The sequence below is a fragment of the Neoarius graeffei genome, chromosome 14 (genome assembly GCF_027579695.1).
Source record: "Neoarius graeffei isolate fNeoGra1 chromosome 14, fNeoGra1.pri, whole genome shotgun sequence".
NCBI classification, from domain to species: Eukaryota; Metazoa; Chordata; class Actinopteri; order Siluriformes; family Ariidae; genus Neoarius; species Neoarius graeffei.
In genome coordinates, this window is record NC_083582.1 from 25,275,001 (window position 1) to 25,295,600 (window position 20,600).

General features: G+C 44.8%; 1 protein-coding gene across 4 annotated transcripts in view; it reads right to left on the reverse strand.

The window, feature by feature from the left end:
• lmf1 (lipase maturation factor 1) overlaps positions 1-20,600 on the reverse strand; it is a 136,908-nt gene that overhangs the window by 82,959 nt on the left and 33,349 nt on the right. Inside the window, exon 1 of one of the 4 annotated variants that reach the window (XM_060939470.1) lies at positions 14,099-14,381. The exons of the other annotated variants lie outside the window; for them this stretch is intronic. The gene's annotated coding sequence lies outside the window, so the exon portion shown is untranslated. Of the gene's footprint in view, positions 1-14,098; positions 14,382-20,600 lie in introns of those variants that run through there. 4 annotated transcript variants of the gene reach the window in all.

Here is a 20,600-nt window from a genome sequence, read left to right on the forward strand (position 1 = left end):
ATATTAGTTCTAGTGGACTATGCAACGCGATACCCGGAAGCAGTGCCTCTGCGCAATATCTCAGCACGCAGTATTGCAGAGGCACTCTTCCGCGTCATCTCCCGAGTTGGAATCCCGAAAGAGATTCTGACTGATCAAGGCACTACGTTTATGTCACGAACACTACGCGAACTGTATGGGTTATTGGGGATTAAGCCGATCCGCACCAGTGTATATCACCCACAAACGGACGGTTTAGTAGAACGGTTCAACCGCACCCTCAAAAATATCATTAAAAAATTCGTAAGTGAGGACGCACGTAATTGGGATAAGTGGCTCGAACCCTTGCTGTTCTCAGTGCGAGAGGTCCCTCAAGCCTCCACGGGGTTCTCCCCGTTCGAATTATTATATGGGCGTAAGCCGCGCGGCATCCTAGACGTGCTGCGGGAAAATTGGGAGGAGGGACCTTCACAGAGTAAGAATGAAATTCAGTACGTTATGGACCTGCGCGCAAAACTCCACACGCTCACCCACCTAACTCAGGAGAATTTGCGGCAGGCCCAGGAACGGCAAGCCCGCCTGTACAACAAGGGTACGCGCCTTAGAGAGTTCACACCGGGAGATAAAGTACTCGTACTCTTGCCCACGTCGAGCTCCAAATTAATCGCCAAGTGGCAAGGACCCTTTGAGGTCACACGGCGAGTCGGGGATGTCGACTATGAGGTGAGGCGAACAGACAGGGGTGGGGCGCTACAGATTTACCACCTCAATCTGCTCAAACTCTGGAACGAGGAGGTCCCCGTGGCGTTGGTGTCGGTAGTTCCGGAGAAGGCGGAGCTGGGGCCGGAGGTTCAAAAAGGGAATTTGGCATCATGTACCTCTCCGGTCCCCTGTGGAGACCACCTCTCCCCGACCCAACTCACGGAGGTCGCCCAGTTGCAAGCCGAGTTTTCGGATGTGTTCTCGCCCCTGCCCGGTCGCACTAACCTCATAGAACACCACATAGAGACACCCCCGGGGGTGGTAGTGCGTAGCCGCCCTTATAGACTACCCGAACACAAAAAAAAGGTGGTTCGGGAAGAACTTCAGGCCATGCTCGAAATGGGCATCGTCGAGGAGTCCCACAGCGACTGGAGCAGCCCGGTGGTCTTGGTTCCCAAGGCCGACGGCTCGGTCCGGTTCTGTGTGGACTATAGAAAAGTCAACGCGGTGTCTAAATTCGACGCGTACCCAATGCCTCGCATTGATGAGCTGCTCGATCGACTAGGCACGGCTCGCTTTTACTCGACACTGGATTTAACGAAGGGATATTGGCAGATCCCCTTGACTCCATTATCCCGGGAGAAAACGGCCTTTTCCACACCGTTCGGCTTACACCAGTTCGTCACACTTTCGTTTGGGCTGTTTGGGGCGCCCGCTACGTTTCAGCGGCTGATGGACCGGGTCCTCCGGCCCCACGCCACCTATGCGGCCGCCTACCTGGACGACATTATCGTTTATAGTAACGACTGGCAGCGGCACCTGCGACACCTGAGGGCCGTCCTTAGGTCGCTGAGACGGGCGGGACTCACGGCCAACCCAAAGAAGTGTGCGATTGGGCGGGTGGAAGTACGGTATCTGGGCTTCCACTTGGGCAACGGGCAGGTGCGTCCCCAGATTAATAAGACAGCAGCGATTGCGGCCTGCCCGAGGCCCAAGACCAAAAAGGGGGTGAGACAGTTCCTGGGGCTGGCTGGCTACTATCGTAGGTTTATACCTAATTATTCGGACGTCACCAGCCCGCTGACTGACCTCACTAAAAAGGGGGCGCCAGATCCGGTCCAGTGGACGGAGCAGTGCCAGCGGGCTTTCTCTGAGGTAAAGGCTGCACTGTGTGGGGGGCCACTTTTGCACTCCCCTGACTTCTCTCTCCCTTTTATGTTACAGACGGATGCGTCGGACAGAGGGCTGGGGGCCGTTTTGTCCCAGCAGGTGGAGGGGGAGGATCGCCCGGTCCTATACATCAGCCGGAAGCTGTCAGTGCGTGAGGGGCGCTACAGCACGATTGAGAAGGAGTGCCTGGCGATCAAATGGGCGGTCCTCGCCCTCCGGTACTACCTGCTGGGGCGCTCTTTCACCCTCTGTTCGGACCACGCGCCCCTCCAGTGGCTCCACCGCATGAAAGATGCCAACGCGCGGATCACCCGTTGGTATCTGGCGCTCCAACCCTTTAATTTCAAGGTGGTCCACAGGCCGGGGGCGCAGATGGTCGTGGCGGACTTCCTCTCCCGTCAAGGGGGGGGGGAGTCGGCTGCGGGCCGGACGGCTGCCCGGCCTGAGTCGGGCGGTGGGGGTATGTGGCAGCGGGGGCGTGGTCAAGCACCGGTCTGTGACAGGAGGGCGGAGTCGGGGAAGGTAAGTGGCAGATTCACTTCACCTGAGAGCAATTAACCTGTGTTTGTGTGTCTTCCCAGGGACCGCGCCCTATTTAGGGAGGGAGAGCGAGAGCAGAGGAGATCTCTCCCGAACCAGACACCTGTGTGTGTGTGTGCGTGTGTCTGGTTAAAACCTCTTGTGTCCCCTGAAAAGTGGAAACAATTAAACTGTTTGTTGAACCTGATCTCTGTCCTGCCGTCCTCTGTGCTCCACCCACACCTAGGGAAGTCTACAGACCTATAGTGGACAACTTGAAGGTCTTTCGACAAACACAGCATCTTGCTTCAACGTCGCTTCCAGGAACCTCTCTCACCCAATCACGATATCTTTCATCTGAAAGCCACTGCTGATTAAAACGACACTTCCCCATGCTGCGATTCGCGGAGTCTCCTCTCCACCATGGACTCCAACGATTGCGCCGGCGCGAAAATGTATCAGCATTGTTTCTTTCTTCGCGCATACTCCAAGAAATTCACTGATGTTACGCAAAACCCACGTTTTCACATTACAGAATAGTATGAGTAAATTTAAGACCTTTGTTTAAAAAATTAAGACTTGGGCAAAGCAATTTAAGACTTTTTAAGGCCTTAATTTTGGAATATTAAATTTAAGACTTTTTTAAGACTTTTAAGACCCAGCGGCTACCATGTTATTACAGCAAAACAGCACCTGAAAAGCCAAAATCTTGTGTCAAATTACAGAAAAGGTAAACTAGTATATCTACTATATTCAGGTGATCATGGCCACCAAGTATATCACACAGGAAAACTCGTATTTTATTTTCTATAGCAAATGCCTCATGAATGTTGGACAGAGTAACTCAAAGTACAGTAACTCATCCAATTTATACGCTTTAAGGCTGATTAATTGAGATTTATAGTAGTTGATCTTCTTACCATATGTGTAAATTTACACAAGAGCACGAGTAATTATTACCATAGTTCTTGTGTAAACGTGCCTCCAAATAATTGAGAAATAAATCTTTCTATTATTCAGCTTGATAAATAAGGCCCATTACTGCCAAGCAAAATCTAATTCTTTAGAATGCACTTCTGTCAGGATTTCTACTTATTAGCAAAATGTACTTTTTCCCTATGCTTTGCACTTATGAAATACTCAGTTGGTTTGTATTAGCTTTTTTGAAGGCACTGAAGTTGTTTTGGTGGCTCAAGAAATGCGAGAATAGGATGGCTTTGGAGAACATGATGAAGGGGTGAGGACAGGTGACAGGGACCATGAGGAAGCAATAAACATGGTGTTGAGTGACATGGGGAACTCCTGAGGGTGGTGTTGAACACGAGGAAGCATGAGGATGGTGTTGGAGCCCATGGGGAAGCGATGAAGATGGTGTTGGAGAACATGGGGAAGCAATGAAGATGGTGTTGGAGAACACAGGTAAGTAGTGAAGATAGTGTTGAAGAATACGAGGAACCAGTGTCTGACTTGTCAGTGAGAAGTGTCTCACCATCTGTGGTATGAATAGGTAAGCTACCGCTGGACCTTGGGCCATAAACTGCCCAGAGTCCTTCATAGAACTGCTTGATGTTATGCTTATCAGCAGCTTCCTGAAGCTCCTTGGGCTTTCTATCCCACCATGAGGCCTTCATCTGGTGTAGCCTTTTCTGGACGGTGTGTTTCACATTGAGGTATGAGGACTTCTTTGCAGCAGATGTTCTGCTCGCGATATAGGTTTTATGGGTGGTGTGCATCCTCTCTCATAAATCTGAGATCTCGTCGTCATTTTCATCATACCAGTCTTGATGTTTACATTTGACAAAGCCCAGGACATCCACACTAGCAGAATAAGTGGCATCCCTGAACTGCTTCCATGCTGTTTCAATATCCAAGCCCATCTGGGATATCTGCTTCCTCAATCCTCTTCTTTAGCTCCTCTTGAATGGGTGTTTCATTGAGAGTTGAAATGTTGAGCCTTCATGGTGGTTTGACCCTATGAAATCATACAGAGAGACATCATCCTGCGACACACAAGTGAGCAATGAGCATACACACATACCCAGAGCAGTGGGCAGCTATGCTACAGTGCCCAGGGAGCAAGGGTTAGGTGCCTTGCTTAAGGGCACACAGGCAACTCTTTGGGCCCAAGGCTGCTTCTCTAACCTTCAGGTAATGGCTGTCCCTAAAGTTGTGCTGAAATTTTGCAATGATTTTAGCAAAGCTTATTTATTAAGGCCACAAACCCCTTTTTAAAGCCTAAATATCTCACAAACAAAAGAAGATACAGGCTGAAAATTTCACACACTAGTTGTTGGGAAAATGACAATTACAGGAAGTATGAAGCAAATCCAAGATGGTCAGTTGGGGGGGCCTCTACTGATTTCACATAGAATGACCCATACAGCTGCATAATATAGGCAATGGTGGAAAACACAAGGAAGCAGTGCAGATGGTGCTGGAGAACACAAAGAAGCAGTAAAGATGGTGCTGGAGAACACAAAGAAACAGTGCAGACGGTGCTGTAGAACACAAAGAAGCAGTGCAGATGGTGCTGGGGAACACAAAGAAGCAGTGCAGATGGTGCTGAATTCCAAATCAGATTGTGGCAGTGGGGCGGCACGGTGGTGTAGTGGTTAGCGCTGTCGCCTCACAGCAAGAAGGTCCGGGTTCGAGCCCCGTGGCCGGCGAGGGCCTTTTTGTGCGGAGTTTGCATGTTCTCCCCGTGTCCGCGTGGGTTTCCTCCGGGTGCTCCGGTTTCCCCCACAGTCCAAAGACATGCAGGTTAGGTTAACTGGTGACTCTAAGTTGACCGTAGGTGTGAATGTGAGTGTGAATGGTTGTGTGTGTCTATGTGTCAGCCCTGTGATGACCTGGCGACTTGTCCAGGGTGTACCCCGCCTTTCGCCCGTAGTCAGCTGGGATAGGCTCCAGCTTGCCTGCGACCCTGTAGAACAGGATAAAGCGGCTAGAGATAATGAGATGAGATGAGATGAGATGAGATTGTGGCAGTGGAGGTGTAGTTGAGCGTTGGCTGTGAACAACAAGGAGTCAGGCTGAACCAGCCGGTAACATGTGACAAGTTACACCTGTGTCTAATTACTGGCTATCTATTAAAGGTCTCCTTGAATCGTTTTTTCATTAATTGTGCGGTGGTCTCTAGTATGAATGAATGCCCTGTGAGCCGGTTTCGGTGAAAAAAATGCTGTGGTTCTCCTGTTTCAGGCTGTTCTAGTTTGGTGGAGGAGTGGGTGGTGGGAGAACGACAGGATTTCAGCTCTTACTCATTAATATTCATGACATGTAAACGTATTACCTCTGATTGGCTAACAGCAATCAGTAAACGTGTTACCTCTGATTGGCTAACAGCATTGTGACACTACCTCCAGTGGGTAAGAACAAGCGGATGTGGGTGTCTTTGTAAAAACTGTTTTGATTGGCTATTATGGTCTCGACATCGATGTTTTGACCAATAACAATGTAGATAACACGAATTTTACATCACATTCAACGAGATTTAAATGAGACTAAAGATGGCGACTTACAAATAATATGTAAACATCGTTGGAGTTAATAAAGTTTGAACAGCATGAAGGAACATACCCCAACCCCCCGAAATTAATAAAAAAAATTCTCAACAGATTTGGCATAACATAAAAAAGTCGTTTTTTACTCAGAAAAAGCGGAAATCCGCCGAAAAGCGGGAAACTCTCATCCCTGCCTAGCTTGTGACCATGTCATGCATGCTATTTTGCAACAAAAACCTTCGAACAAAAAGTTCATGTTTTATTTACAGCTTGTGAGCTGGTGGTCGATCGTCTTGACTACAGATCCAGGTATTAAAAACAACCTCGAAGCAAAACCACTACTGAAGGCACCGAAGTTTGAAAAGTCACTGTGGTTGAAATTATCAGAACACAGTACTAACATTGCATTATACTTCGCTGGTGGTGTTCCAAAGATAAATTCCAACCATTTCTTCTTCAGCTCTTCTATCTTGGACAAGAAATGCAACGTTGATGTGTTATTGCCACAAATAACACAGGCACGAACTTGTCCAGACATGTTTTCAGCTTGCTGTTAGGTCCTCTTCGTGAGCTACTGACGAGATGGGCTCTATCTCTCCTCGCGCTTAAATCTGAACTTTCTTCCCGTGGGTGGTCGCAAGCCAAGGTGGGTGAGGCCATGAATACTAATTTTCAATGTGACGTAACTTTGTATGGCTTTTTCTGATCTGCCCGTTTTTCCGACTGTTTTCTTTCATAAGCTAATACAGGGAATGGGAGTAGAATTACATTTTCACATGCAGCATGCATATGCAACTCGGAGTGAACTATAGTATTTCAAAAAGAGCCAGTATTAAACGTTTTTGGTAGAAGGGCACCTTTAACATATGTCTGTATGTCTTTCAGACAGCCAGTTATGAGAGAGCTGAACCACCCAGCACTGTTTGTGTTTGAGTGTGTGTGCAGATGAGACTTGTAGTCACTGAAAAGTGAAAGAAAAATTAAAATATATCTATTCTTGAAGCCTGCGTCCCAGTTCCTCATTATCCCAATGCAGAAGGCTGTTACACTGGTGCCAAAACCCAGGACTGCGAAATAAACCCACCATGGAGTCCAAACCAGTCAGAGAGCAACCTCCAAAGCCAGCATCAAGACCTCGTCAAGCTGTCCGTGGAGCAGGGGTAGCCATTCAAGGCTCTGCTCGAGGCCCAGGCCGAGGACCAGCAGGCAATCAGAAGCCCGTTCCAGTTAGTGGGTACTCTGGCAATCATTCCTGTGGCCAACTTCCTTGTCCACCTGGTCAAGACGGGGCTGCAGGATGACCCAAAAACATTCATTGAATTGTTTGAGCATGTCACAGAGGAATGCTCTTGGCCAAACTCACAGTGGGAGTCCAGCTTGGCAGCTCCCTGTCACCAGCATGCTGGAGTACCTGGACCTGAAGTGAGCTATACTGCAGCAGGTCAGCTGTGCACCAGACAAACATCAGCATTTCCGCGTGATGACATAAAGGTCCTTTTGCATCCATTTGCCTTCACCCAACAGCAACAAGATGCCTGCCGATGGTGGTTGCTGGCCAATGGTGGTTGCTGACTGGTGAGTGTGATGCTGAGGACATCATAGGTTGAGTGGCACTGCAGCAGTTCATCTCGCAACTGCCGAGCGAGATGTTGCTATGGATCCAGTGTCACTGTGTGGCGTCACTGGAGGAAGCGGCCCAGTTGGCAGAGGATCAACTGACAGCATTTCCAAGAGCAGGAACTCTTGCAGCTTCTTTCTCTCTCTCCCTCTCGTTTCCCACTCTCTCCCCAGCCCTCTCCTCACCCCTTCCCTACTCCAGCTCTGTGGAAATGGGCAAATTCCACCGAAACCCGCTCCCCGAACTCGCGTCTTCCCTCATGTCTCCTCACCCTCTTCTCCTTCCGTGTCTGTGCTGCCAGTAACCTACTCTCTCTGCATAGGTGGACCCATCCATGCCCACAAAAACTGGGAGCAACTCTAGGCATGTCTGTTGGCGCGGCAGGAAGGCTAGGACGTCCCGGAATCAGTACTTTCGCAGAGGTGGGGATTCTGATTCACATTCCTGATGCACCACGGGCTTCCCTCGATCGAGCAGGAATGTACCACATCTCTGTGAGTATTTAAGGGCTTTAGTGGATTTTGGTTGTAATCAAACTTCCATGCATCAAAGCCTGATTCAATGTGGAGCACTAGGAAATGCACAATTGAGGAAGGTGAAGTGTGCACACGGGGATGTTCACAAATCCACTAATGCCCATCACCATTCATCTCCTGAGTGAAAAACAGTGTGGAGGCAGCAGTTAGTCCAAGCCTCACCCATCTGCTTATCCTGGGGACAGATTGGCCAGGGTTTAAAACATTGAGTTAATAGTGGATGGGTCCTGCAATAGCACATCATGGGGGAATTCCTCAGCAATGATGGCTGGGGAGCCGGTCCCAAAGCCATCCACATCAGCTCTGCATCATGAGGATATGAAGAGAGGGAGGGCACCGCTCCTTCTCTCTCTTTGGAGAATCCCACGTACAACCCCGATTCCAAAAAAGTTGGGACAAAGTACAAATTGTAAATAAAAACGGAATGCAATGATGTGGAAGTTTCAAAATTCCATATTTTATTCAGAATAGAACATAGATGACATATCAAATGTTTAAACTGAGAAAATGTATCATTTAAAGAGAAAAATTAGGTGATTTTAAACTTCATAACAACAACACATCTCAAAAAAGTTGGGACAAGGCCATGTTTACCACTGTGAGACATCCCCTTTTCTCTTTACAACAGTCTGTAAACGTCTGGGGACTGAGGAGACAAGTTGCTCAAGTTTAGGGATAGGAATGTTAACCCATTCTTGTCTAACGTAGGATTCTAGTTGCTCAACTGTCTTAAGTCTTTTTTGTCGTATCTTCCGTTTTATGATGCGCCAAATGTTTTCTATGGGTGAAAGATCTGGACTGCAGGCTGGCCAGTTCAGTACCCGGACCCGTCTTCTACGCAGCCATGATGCTGTAATTGATGCAGTATGTGGTTTAGCATTATCATGTTGGAAAATGCAAGGTCTTCCCTGAAAGAGCCGTCGTCTGGATGGGAGCATATGTTGCTCTAGAACCTGGATATACCTTTCAGCATTGATGGTGTCTTTCCAGATGTGTAAGCTGCTCATGCCACATGCACTAAAGCAACCCCATGCCATCAGAGATGCAGGCTTCTGAACTGAGCGCTGATAAAAACTTGGGTCGTCCTTCTCTTCTTTAGACCGAATGACACGGCATCCCTAATTTCCATAAAGAACTTCAAATTTTGATTTGTCTGACCACAGAACAGTTTTCCACTTTGCCACAGTCCATTTTAAATGAGTCTTGGCCCAGAGAAGACATCTGCGCTTCTGGATCATGTTTAGATATGGCTTCTTCTTTGAACTATAGAGTTTTAGCTGGCAACGGCGGATGGCACAGTGAATTGCGTTCACAGATAATGTTCTCTGGAAATATTCCTGAGCCCATTTTGTGATTTCCAATACAGAAGCATGTGATGCAGTGCCGTCTAAGGGCCAGATGATCACGGGCACCCAGTATGGTTTTCCGGCCTTGACCCTTACGCACAGAGATTCTTCCAGATTCTCTGAATCTTTTGATGATATTATGCACTGTAGATGATGATATGTTCAAACTCTTTGCAATTTTACACTGTTGAACTCCTTTCTGATATTGCTCCACTATTTGTTGGCGCAGAATTAGGGGGATTGGTGATTCTCTTCCCATCTTTACTTCTGAGAGCCACTGACACTCCAAGATGCTCTTTTTATACACAGTCATGTTAATGCCTTATTGCCAATTGACCTAATGAGTTGCAATTTAGTCCTCCAGCTGTTCCTTTTTTGTACCTTTAACTTTTCCAGCCCCTTATTGCCTCTGTCCCAACTTTTTTGAGATGTGTTGCTGTCGTGAAATTTCAAATGAGCCAATATTTGGCATGAAATTTCAAAATGTCTCACTTTTGACATTTGATATGTTGTCTATGTTCTATTGTGAATAGAATATCAGTTTTTGAGATTTGTAAATTATTGCATTCCGTTTTTATTTACAATTTGTACTTTGTCCCAACTTTTTTGGAATCGGGGTTGTATTTCTCACGAGAACAGACACGAGATGAGACTCTGAGGCACGCTTCTGACCAAGTGAGAGTAATCAATGGTCAAAACCTCCAGCCTAATGTTACACTGTCCTACCCGTATTTTTCTATTATTAAGGATAGTCTATATCAAGTGACACAGGACACTCAAGCAAAGGAAGAAACAACACAGTTGTTGGTGCCAAAGAGCTGTAGGGAACTCTTGTTTCATGCGTCTCATCAGAATCCTATGGCTGGGCATTTAGATCAGGATAAAAACACTAATTCATCTCATGGCCTGCTTCTACTGGCCCGGGATTCACGCTGATGGTGTGCGTGTGGTGTGTGGCTTGTCGTGAATGCCAGCTGGTAAACCCAGCGGCCACGCCAAAGGTGCCATTGTGCCCATTACTATTAATCGAGATCCCTTTTGAAAGAATTGGGATGCATCTCCATTGAGCCATTAGATTGATCTGCAAGAGAGTATTGCTTTGTATTAGTCATAGTGGATTATGCAACGTGATACCTGGAAGCAGTGCCTCTTCACAATATCTCTGCACATACAATGGTGCTTGAAAGTTTGAGAACCCTTTAGAATTTTCGATATTTCTGCATAAATATGACCTGAAACATCATCAGATTTTCACACAAGTCCTAAAAATAAAGAGAACCCAGTTAAACAAATGAGATGAAAATATTATACTCTGTCATTTATTGAGGAAAATGATCCAAAATTACATATCTGTGAGTGGCAAAAGTATGTGAACCTCTAGGATTAGCAGTTAATTTGAAGGAGAAATTAGAGTCAGGTGTTTTCAATGAATGGGATGACAATCAGGTGTGAGTGGGCACCCTGTTTTATTGAAAGAACAGGGATCTATCAAAGCTGATCTTCATAACACATGTTTATGGAAGTGAATCATGGCACGAACAAAGGAGATTTCTGAGGACCTCAGAAAAAGCGTTGCTGATGCTCATCAGGCTGGAAAAGGTTACAAAACCATCTCTAAAGAGTCTGGAGTCCACCAATCCACAGTCAGACAGATTGTGTACAAATGGAGGAAATTTAAGACCGTTGTTACCCTCCCCAGGAGTGGTCGACCAACTAAGATCACTCTAAGAGCAAGGAGTGTAATAGTCGGCGAGGTCACAAAGGACCCCAGGGTAACTTCTAAGCAACTGAAGGCCTCTCTCACATTGGCTAATGTTAATGTTCGTGAGTCCACCATCAAGAGAACACTGAACAACAATGGTGTGTACGGCTGGGTTGCAAGGAGAAAGCCACTGCTCTCCAAAAAGAACACTGCTGCTCATCTGCAGTTTGCTGAAGATCATGTGGACAAGCCAGAAGGCTATTGGAAAAATGTTTTGTGGACGGATGAGAACAAAATAGAACTTTTTGGTTTAGATGAGAAGCGTTATGTTAGGAGAAAAGAAAACACTGCACTCCAGCATAAGAACCTTCTCCCATCTGTGAAACATGGTGGTGGTGGTAGTATCATGGTTTAGGCCTGTTTTGCTGCATCTGGGCCAGGATGGCTTGCCATCATTGATGGAACAATGAATTCTGAATTATACCAGCGAATTCTGAAGGAAAATGTCAGGACATCTGTCCACGAACTGAATCTCAAGAGAAGGTGGGTCATGCAGCAAGACAACAACCCTAAGCACACAAGTCGTTCTACCAAAGAATGGTTAAAGAAGAATAAAGTTAATGTTTTGGAATGGCCAAGTCAAAGTCCTGACCTTAAGCCAATCGAAATGTTGCAGAAGGACCTGAAGCAAACAGTTCATGTGAGGAAACCCACCCAACATCCCAGAGTTGAAGCTGTTCTGTACGGAGGAATGAGCTAAAATTCCTCCAAGCCGGTGTGCAGGACTGATCAACAGTTACCGGAAACGTTTAGTTGCAGTTATTGCTGCACAAGGGTGTCACACCAGATACTGAAAGCAAAGGTTCACATACTTTTGCCACTCACAGATATGTAATATTAGATAATTTTCCTCAATAAATAAATGACCAAGTATAATATTTTTGTCTCATTTGTTTAACTGGGTTCTCTTTATCTACTTTTAGGACTCGTGTGAAAATCTGATGATGAAAAAAACCAGCCTTTTCCACTACATTTGGTTTACACCAATTTGTCACCCTTCCATCTGGGTTGTTTTGGGGTCCCAGCGACATTTCTGCATCTCATGGACAGAATCCTTTGCCCCCACAGCACATATGCCACTGCCTACTTAGATGACATTAGTTATAGTTATGATTGGCAGCGGCATTTACAACATCGAAGGGCTGTCATGAGGTTGCTGAGGTACACGAAGCTCACAGCAAACCCAAAGACGTGCGCAATTGGGTGGGTGGAAGTAAAGTATCTGGGCTTCCACTTGGGTCATGGGTAGGTGCATCCCCAAATTGATAAGACTGCAGCAACTGTGGCCTGCCCGAGACTTCAGACCAAAAACAGGGTGAGGCTGTTCCTGGGGCTGGCTGGCTATTTTAGTCAGTTTGTGCCTAATTTTTCAGACATCACCAGCCCACTGACTGACCTCACTAAAAAGAGGGCACCAGATCTGGTCGAGTGGACAGAGCCATGTAAATGGGCTTTTGCTCAAATTAAAGTGCTTTTGTGTGGGGGCTTGCTGTTGCATTCACCTGACTTTTCTCTCCCTTTTGTTTTACAGACCAACACATCGGACAGAGGGCTGGGGCAGTTTTGTTCCAGGTGGTGGAAGGGGGGGAGCACCCGGTACTGTACATGAGCTGTAAGTTCTCAACGTGAGAGTCAAAATACAGCATCATAGAGGAGGAGTGTTCGTCCATCAAGTGGGCGGTCCTCATGCTCTGGACGCCCTTTCACCCTGTGCTCTGACTATGCCCCACTCCAGTGGCTCTACTACATGAAGGATGCCAACACAAATTTAGAGCTCACTCACTTCAGTCCTTTAAATTTGAGGTGGTCCACAGGCCAGGGATGCAGATGGTGGTGGCAGATTACCTCTCCCACCAGAGGGGGAGTCAGCTGTAGGCCAGACATCTCCCTGGCCTGAGTTGGGCAGTGGGAGTATGTGTCAGTGGGGGTGTGGTCGAGGGTTGGCTGTGAATGGTGAGGCATCAGGTTGAACCAGCAGGTAACGTGATGAATTATACCTGTGTCTAATTACTGTCTGTCTATTAATGTGCATCTCTGTGTTTCTTTCAGACAGTCAGTTACGAGAGAGAGAGCTGAACCGCCCAGCACTGTGAGTGTGTATGTGTGTGGGTGAGATTTGCAGTCATTGAATGAGACTAGGGCTGCACGATATCAGAAAAATATGCAATATTCGATAACATGACTGAATATCTCGATATCGATATGTATCACGATAATTAAATATATAATGTTTTTCTTACCTCTACTCGCCATTCTGCCCTGTATCTAGCGTTTAAAAAAAACACCCAATGCATCGCTTCCATTCCAACATTATTTTTTATTGGAAAAACATGGCTACACCTGCAATGGTGTCCATCAATCATCTTTAAATCTCTTAATTTTTGTGAGCGCAGCAGAAAATGTCTTAAGTTGAAGTAAACAAAAAACTGAAAACGACATTACATTAACATAAAGCATTCAAAATGGCAATTTCAGCGGTTCCCGGGAGATGAAAGTGAGCGACACAGATTCACCATAAACTCAAACACAATCTGTTAATAACACATGCGGGTGAGAGAGCAGTGGTGTGTGTGTGTGGGTGTGTGTGTGAGAGAGAGAGAGAGCGGTAGCGTGTGTGAGTGAGCGAGCGGTAGTGTGTGTGTGTGTGTGTGTGTGTGAGAGAGAGTGAGAGCGGTAGTGTGTGTGAGTGAGCGAGCGGTAGTGTGTGTGTGTGTGTGTGTGTGTGTGTGTGTGTGTGAGAGAGAATGAGAGCGGTAGTGTGTGTGAGTGAGCGAGCGGTAGTGTGTGTGTGTGTGTGAGAGAGTGAGAGGTAGTGTGTGTGTGTGTGTGTGTGTGTGTGTGTGTGTGTGTGAGAGAGAGAGTGAGAGAGAGCGCGGTTTTATGTTTTTATGCTTCTGTACAGCAGTGTTTGTCCCAGTGAGCCGCCCCACCACTGTTTTACAGGTACATGTCTTGCAAAGTACCTGAGTTTGCAGTACATCACCCCTCCTGAATCCAAAGTACTTCCAAATAGCAGACGTGCATTTTTTTTTTTTTGGAAACCAGTTCCTCCTCACACAAGTTTGTCTCACCACACTTGCTCCCGCCTTCCGCCATCACCACGAGGCTTTTACTTGTTTTGCAATAGGGGGCGGAGTTATCCCGCGGCGCTTGTTGACATTCAAATGTGATTGGACGGCACAGAAAAATGTGCCTTTTATCGAAATTTAAGTAATTTTTGCGGTATGTGTATCGCAAACTATGATATCGCGATATCGATACTTTTTCGATATATTGTGCAGCCCTAAATGAGACACACCTATTCTTGAAGCCTGTCTCCCAGTTCCTCATTATCCCAATGCAGAAGGCCATTACACAGGTTTTATAAGATAAATTGTAATTTCCTCTTTTTCTTTTTTATGATAACATTACTAACATGCTATTTTAATAATTCAGTAGTACTCTCATAAATGTATTTTATGGCAACACTTAATATGGTGAGATTGGTTGATGGTACCTTGTTACATGCAAGGGCACTATTTTCCCTGTGCAAAGTCTTTTAGACTTTTAGAGTGAAGACTGTTCATTGGATGGCGTGTTCATCCATCACCACCTCATCCAATGCCAGTGGGTGAAAGAAGGAGTTTTGGCTTTTAGAAGCTGCACCACAAGAGATTTTTGGAAACAAAAGACAGACCAGCGATGAGATTTTTTGGTTTTGTTTATATGCATCTGAATCAAGCAGAACTTTTTGGTTTTTCTGTAGGGGAACGTCTGTGTGTCTTAGACAACGAGAAAATTCCCAATTCCGGAATTATGGTGAATTGGTGAGAACTTGGCAACATAAACCCCTATTATGCAGCCTGTTCAAGGATGAACTCTTGTCTTTATTTCACCTTGCGTTCTGTGTAACATGTCCAAATGTGGAATGGGGGGGGGGCTGTGTTGTTCCGCCTCTGAGGCTGCAACGACTGGTAGGAACAGAGCCAGAATCAACATCTGTATAAAAGGGACAAGTGTCACGGTGGAACAGGGGTGTGACGGTTTTGAACTTCTTTCCAGCGCAAATTCAGACATCTCCGTCTATGGTGTCTAAGGGCCATGCACTTTTCTGCCTCGAATCACTTCCTACTCCTCTTCATTTCAGTTTCTCCTGCAAAATAATTCTGATCGCACAAACATGTTGCTTGCACGAGTATCTCCACTCCTCTCTTCCTCATGACCCTTCACGCTGATATTCTCTCTCTCTCTCTCTCTATTTGTGTTTCAAGCAGTTTTGTTACAATTTTCTGCGCCAGAAAAAACAGCTCAGTTTGTGCTCTAAAGAACAGAAACGTTTTTAAGATATATATATATATATATATATATATATATATATATATATATACACACACACTTTTTTATTTAGATAGATAGATAGATAGATAGATAGATAGATAGATAGATAGATAGATAGATAGATAGATAGATAGATAGATAGACAGACACTCAGTGGATATGAGCAATCGCGTTGGCTCATTGGCTATCAGCTCATATATGACTTGATTTCGTGGAACAACTTACAGTAAATACACACGCGCGCGCGACATATTTCAGAAAAGTTGGGACAGGGGCAAAAAAAGACTGAAAAAGTTGGGTAATGCTAAAAAAACCTAATTTGGTTAATTGGCAACAGGTCAGTAACATGATTGGGTAAAAAAAGAGCATCCCAGAGAGGCCGAGTCTCTCAGAAGTAAAAATGGGGAGGGGTTCACTGCTATGTGAAATACTGCATGGGCAAACAGTGCAACAATTTAAGAATAACGTTAGGATCAATTTAGAACGAGGTACAAGGCAAGGATGTGGACTGTCCCCACTACTTTTTGCAATTTACATAGAACCCCTTGCCCAGTGGTTAAGACAGTCTGAATGCATTAAAGGAATATCAATAAATGGAGATCAACATAAGGTTGTGTTGTATGCAGACGATGTACTTCTTTGTTTAGAAGAACCCACTAACTCACTTCCTGAACTATTTAAACTTCTAGATACCTTTGGAAAATATTCAGGATACAAGCTTAATATTCTTAAAACACAAATTTTTACATTTAATTATATCCCTCCAAGACAAATTAAAGACACATTCTCACTGAGATGGGATCAGACAACATTGAAATATCTGGGAGTGCTGATATCTAAAGATATGTCATTACTTGCTAAAATCAATTATGATCCTCTGGTGTCTAGGATAAAATCTGACATACAGAGATGGAACACTAATCCATTCCTGAGTCTTATTCAAAGGGTTGAATCTGTGAAAATGAACATTCTCCCAAGGCTTCTGTTTCTGTTTCAATCCCTGCCTGTAGAGATTTCTGCCAAACAATTTTCTGAATGGGATAAAATGATCTCTAGATTCATTTGGCAGGGTAAAAAACCAAGAGTTAGGTATAAAACCTTACAGCTGACAAAGAAAAAAGGAGGTTTGGCTGTGCCGAACTTGAAACAATACTTCCTCTCCTCTCAGATTAAAGTTCTTCTGACTCTGTGTAACCAACACTATTTTGCTAGATGGAAGGACATAGAATCCTCATTGATAAAGAACCCCCCCATAGATTCAGTACTAGGTAATTCAGACTTGAAAAAGTTCATAAATACGATCAAAAACCCATGGATAAAATTTCAACTTAAAATATGGAACTGTGTAAAAGAGGACTATCACTTGCATGAAAAACTTAGGATACTCAGATGGTGTGCTTTTGACCCAAATTTTAAACCAAACAAACTAGATGATAGATTCAGGATGTGGATAACCCATGGTATAACAACATTCTACTCTATAATGGAAAAAGGGACTCTGAAAGATTTTCAAACACTGCAAGAAAAACATGGCCTAGGAAGACAAGACTTCTACAGATACCTACAGTTACGCCATTATTTTGATCAAGACATTAAAAAACATATAGATACTGATGATCCAGTAATCAAGGTTGTTCTAGTAGGAGCCTACTTCCCCTTGAACAAAGGTCTCATATCAAAACTATACCAAGCTTTTATGTCTAAACAAACTGACTCTACAGAATATATTAAGAATAAATGGGAAGTAGAAAGTGGCCGGGTGATGTCAGAGGAAGAATGGTTTAATTGTTGTGAATTCCAATGGAAATGTACCAATTCTTATACCTGGAGAGAGTTTGGATGGAAATGTTTGGTTAGATTTTTTATCACCCCAAAACAGAAAACACACATCTCATCAGGGAATGCTACTTGCTGGAGACTATGCGGAAATCAGGAGGCCAATCATTGGCATATATTTTGGGATTGCCCAGTAATCAGACAGTTCTGGTCAAAGATACACGAACAGATGGAAAACATATTTGATCTAACCATACCTTTTGAATTCAACATCTTTGTGTTAAGAGATACTGCTTTTCACACAGACCAAGAAATACAGCTTAACAGATATTTGTTTGGTATTCTGATATCTGCTGGCAGAAAATCTATTACAAGACACTGGTTGCAATCAGACACACCCACAACAGCAGAATGGACTGATATAATCAACGATATATACTTGATGGAGAAAATCACTTTTTCACACCGATTACTAATGAAGAAATTTGTGAAATTATGGACTGAATGGATATCCCAAAGAGAGAATGAATAAGCACTACTTGTTTTTATCTATGTCTATTTGTGTATATTTGTAAATGTAAATGTCTGGTCTCTGTAATGATTCTTTTGTTTGTTTGTTTGTTTTTGTTCGTTTTTCTTCATTGTTCAATAAAAACTAAATTTAAAAAAAAAATAATAAAACTGCATGGCTCCATCGTAAAAGAATCTGGGTGCTAAACTGGCCTGCCTTCAGTTCAGACCTGTTTCCCATTTAAAACATTTGGTGCATTATGAAGCGCTAAATATGACAAAGGAGACCCCGAACTGTTGAGCAACTGAAATTGTATATCAGGCAAGAATGGGACAACATTTCTCTTTCAAAACTACAGCAATTGGTCTCCAAAGACCCCAAACATTTCTAGAGTTTTGTTAAAAGAAGAGGTGACGCAACAAAGTGGTAAACCTGCCCCATCCCACCTTTTTTGAAACGTGTTGCTGATATCAAATTCAAAATGAGCATATATTAAAAAAAAAATTTTCTCAGTTTCAACATTTGATACGATGTTTGTGTACTATTTCCAATGAAACACATTATTTGATTTGCAAATGATCGCATTCTATTTTTATTTACAGTTTATACAGCGTCCCACCTTTTTTGGAATTTGGTTGTATGAGAGTGAGAGAAAGGCTATTAAGTCAAGTCAAGCCAACTTTATTGTCAAATATGCTATACATGCTCGAAATACAGCACAGATGAAATATCAGTCCTCTCTGACCCACGGTGCAAACTGGCAATGCAATAAATAAAAATAGAATAATTGAAAAAAACAAACAATATAAACAGTATAAACACTCTAGATAGGAACTAGACAGACTAAACACTCAAACAATATAAACAGTATAAATAAACAGTATAAACACTAGATAAGAACAAGACAGACTAAACACTCAGACAATATACACAGTATAAACACTCTACAGTGGGGCAAAAAAGTATTTAGTCAGCCACCAATTGTGCAAGTTCTCCCACTTAAAAAGATGAGAGAGGCCTGTAATTTTCATCATAGGTACACTTCAACTATGAGAGACAGAATGGGGGAAAGAATCCAGGAAATCACATTGTAGGATTTTTAATGAATTAATTGGTAAATTCCTCTGTAAAATAAGTATTTGGTCACCTACAAACAAGCAAGATTTCTGGCTCTCACAGACCTGTAACAACTTCTTTAAGAGTTTCCTCTGTCCTCCACTCGTTACCTGTATTAATGGCACCTGTTTGAACTCGTTATCAGTATAAAAGACACCTGTCCACAACCTCAAACAGTCACACTCTAAACTCCACTATGGCCAAGACCAAAGAGCTGTAAAGGACACCAGAAACAAAATTGTAGACCTGCACCAGGCTGGGAAGACTGAATCTGCAATAGGTAAGGAGCTTGGTGTGAAGAAATCAACTGTGGGAGCAATTATTAGAAAATGGAAGACATACAAGACCACTGATAATCTCCCTTGATCTGGGGCTCCATGCAAGATCTCACCCTGTGGGGTCAAAATGATCACAAGAACGGTGAGCAAAAATCCCAGAACCACACGGGGGGACCTAGTGAATGACCTGCAGAGAGCTGGAACCAAAGTAACAAAGTAACAAAGAGCAGAGATGCAATTCTGAGGTTCCCAGACCAGACACCCTCCTCACCCCTGCTGCGCCTTGAGATCCCATTCATGAATATCACAAACAGAATTAGCGACAAGGGGCAGCCTTGGCAGAGTCCAACACCCACCAGGAATGTATCTGACTTTGTGCCGAGAATTTGGACATAGCTCACACTTTGGTTGTACAAGGACTGAATGGCTCGTAGCAACAGCCCCGATACCCCATACTCCCACAGTGCCCCCCACAAGAGCCCCTGGAGGACACGGTCATAAGCCTTTTCCAAATCTACAAAACACATGTAGACTGGCTGGTCATACTCCCATGAACCACCCAACAACCCTGCCAGGGTAAAGAGCTGGTCCACCATTCTACAGCCAGGATGGAATCCGCATTGCTCCTCCTAAATCTGAGGTTCGACAATCGGTCAGAGCCTCCTTTCCAGCACCCTGGAATAAACTTTCCCAGGGAGGCTGAGCAGTGTGATACCCCTATAATTGGAGCACACTCTCCGGTCTCCCTTTTTGAAAAGAGGAACCACCAACCCGGTCTGTCACTCCACAGGCACTGTACCCGACTTCCATGTGACACTGAAGAGGCATGTCAGCTAAGACAGCCCAACAATGTCCAGAGCCTTCAGCATCTCAAGGCGAATCTCCTCCACCCCTGGCACCTTGCCACTGGGGAGCTTCCTGACTGCCTCAGTGACCTCTGCCAGAGATATGGGTGAAGCTTCCCCAGAGTCATCAGACTCCACCTCCTCCATGGAGGACATGTAGGACGGATTCAGAAGTTCCTCAAAGTGCTCCTTCCACCACCCGAAAGTATCCCCAGTTTGGGTCAGCAGTTCTTCTCCCTGGCTGCACACATCCTGAAGCAAGCCCTGCTTCCCTTTCCTGAGTCGCCGAATGGCTCGATGTCCTCCCCAAACTCCTCCTACACCTAGATTTTTGCTTCAGCAATTGCTGAAGCTGCAGCCCTCCTGGCCTCCTGGTACCTGCCTGCTGCCTCAAGGGACCCCTGGGCCAACCAAGCCCGAAAGGCCTTTTTCTTCAGCTTGATGGTTTCCTTCACTGCCGGTGTCCACCAGCGGGTTTTTAGGTTACCACCACAACTGGCGCCGAGGACCTTTCAGACACAGCTCCTACCAGCTGGATTCCATGTCTCCAACCTCCCCCAGGATGCACAAAAAGCTCTTCCAGAGGTGGAAATTGAAGACCTCATGAACAGAGAACTCTGCC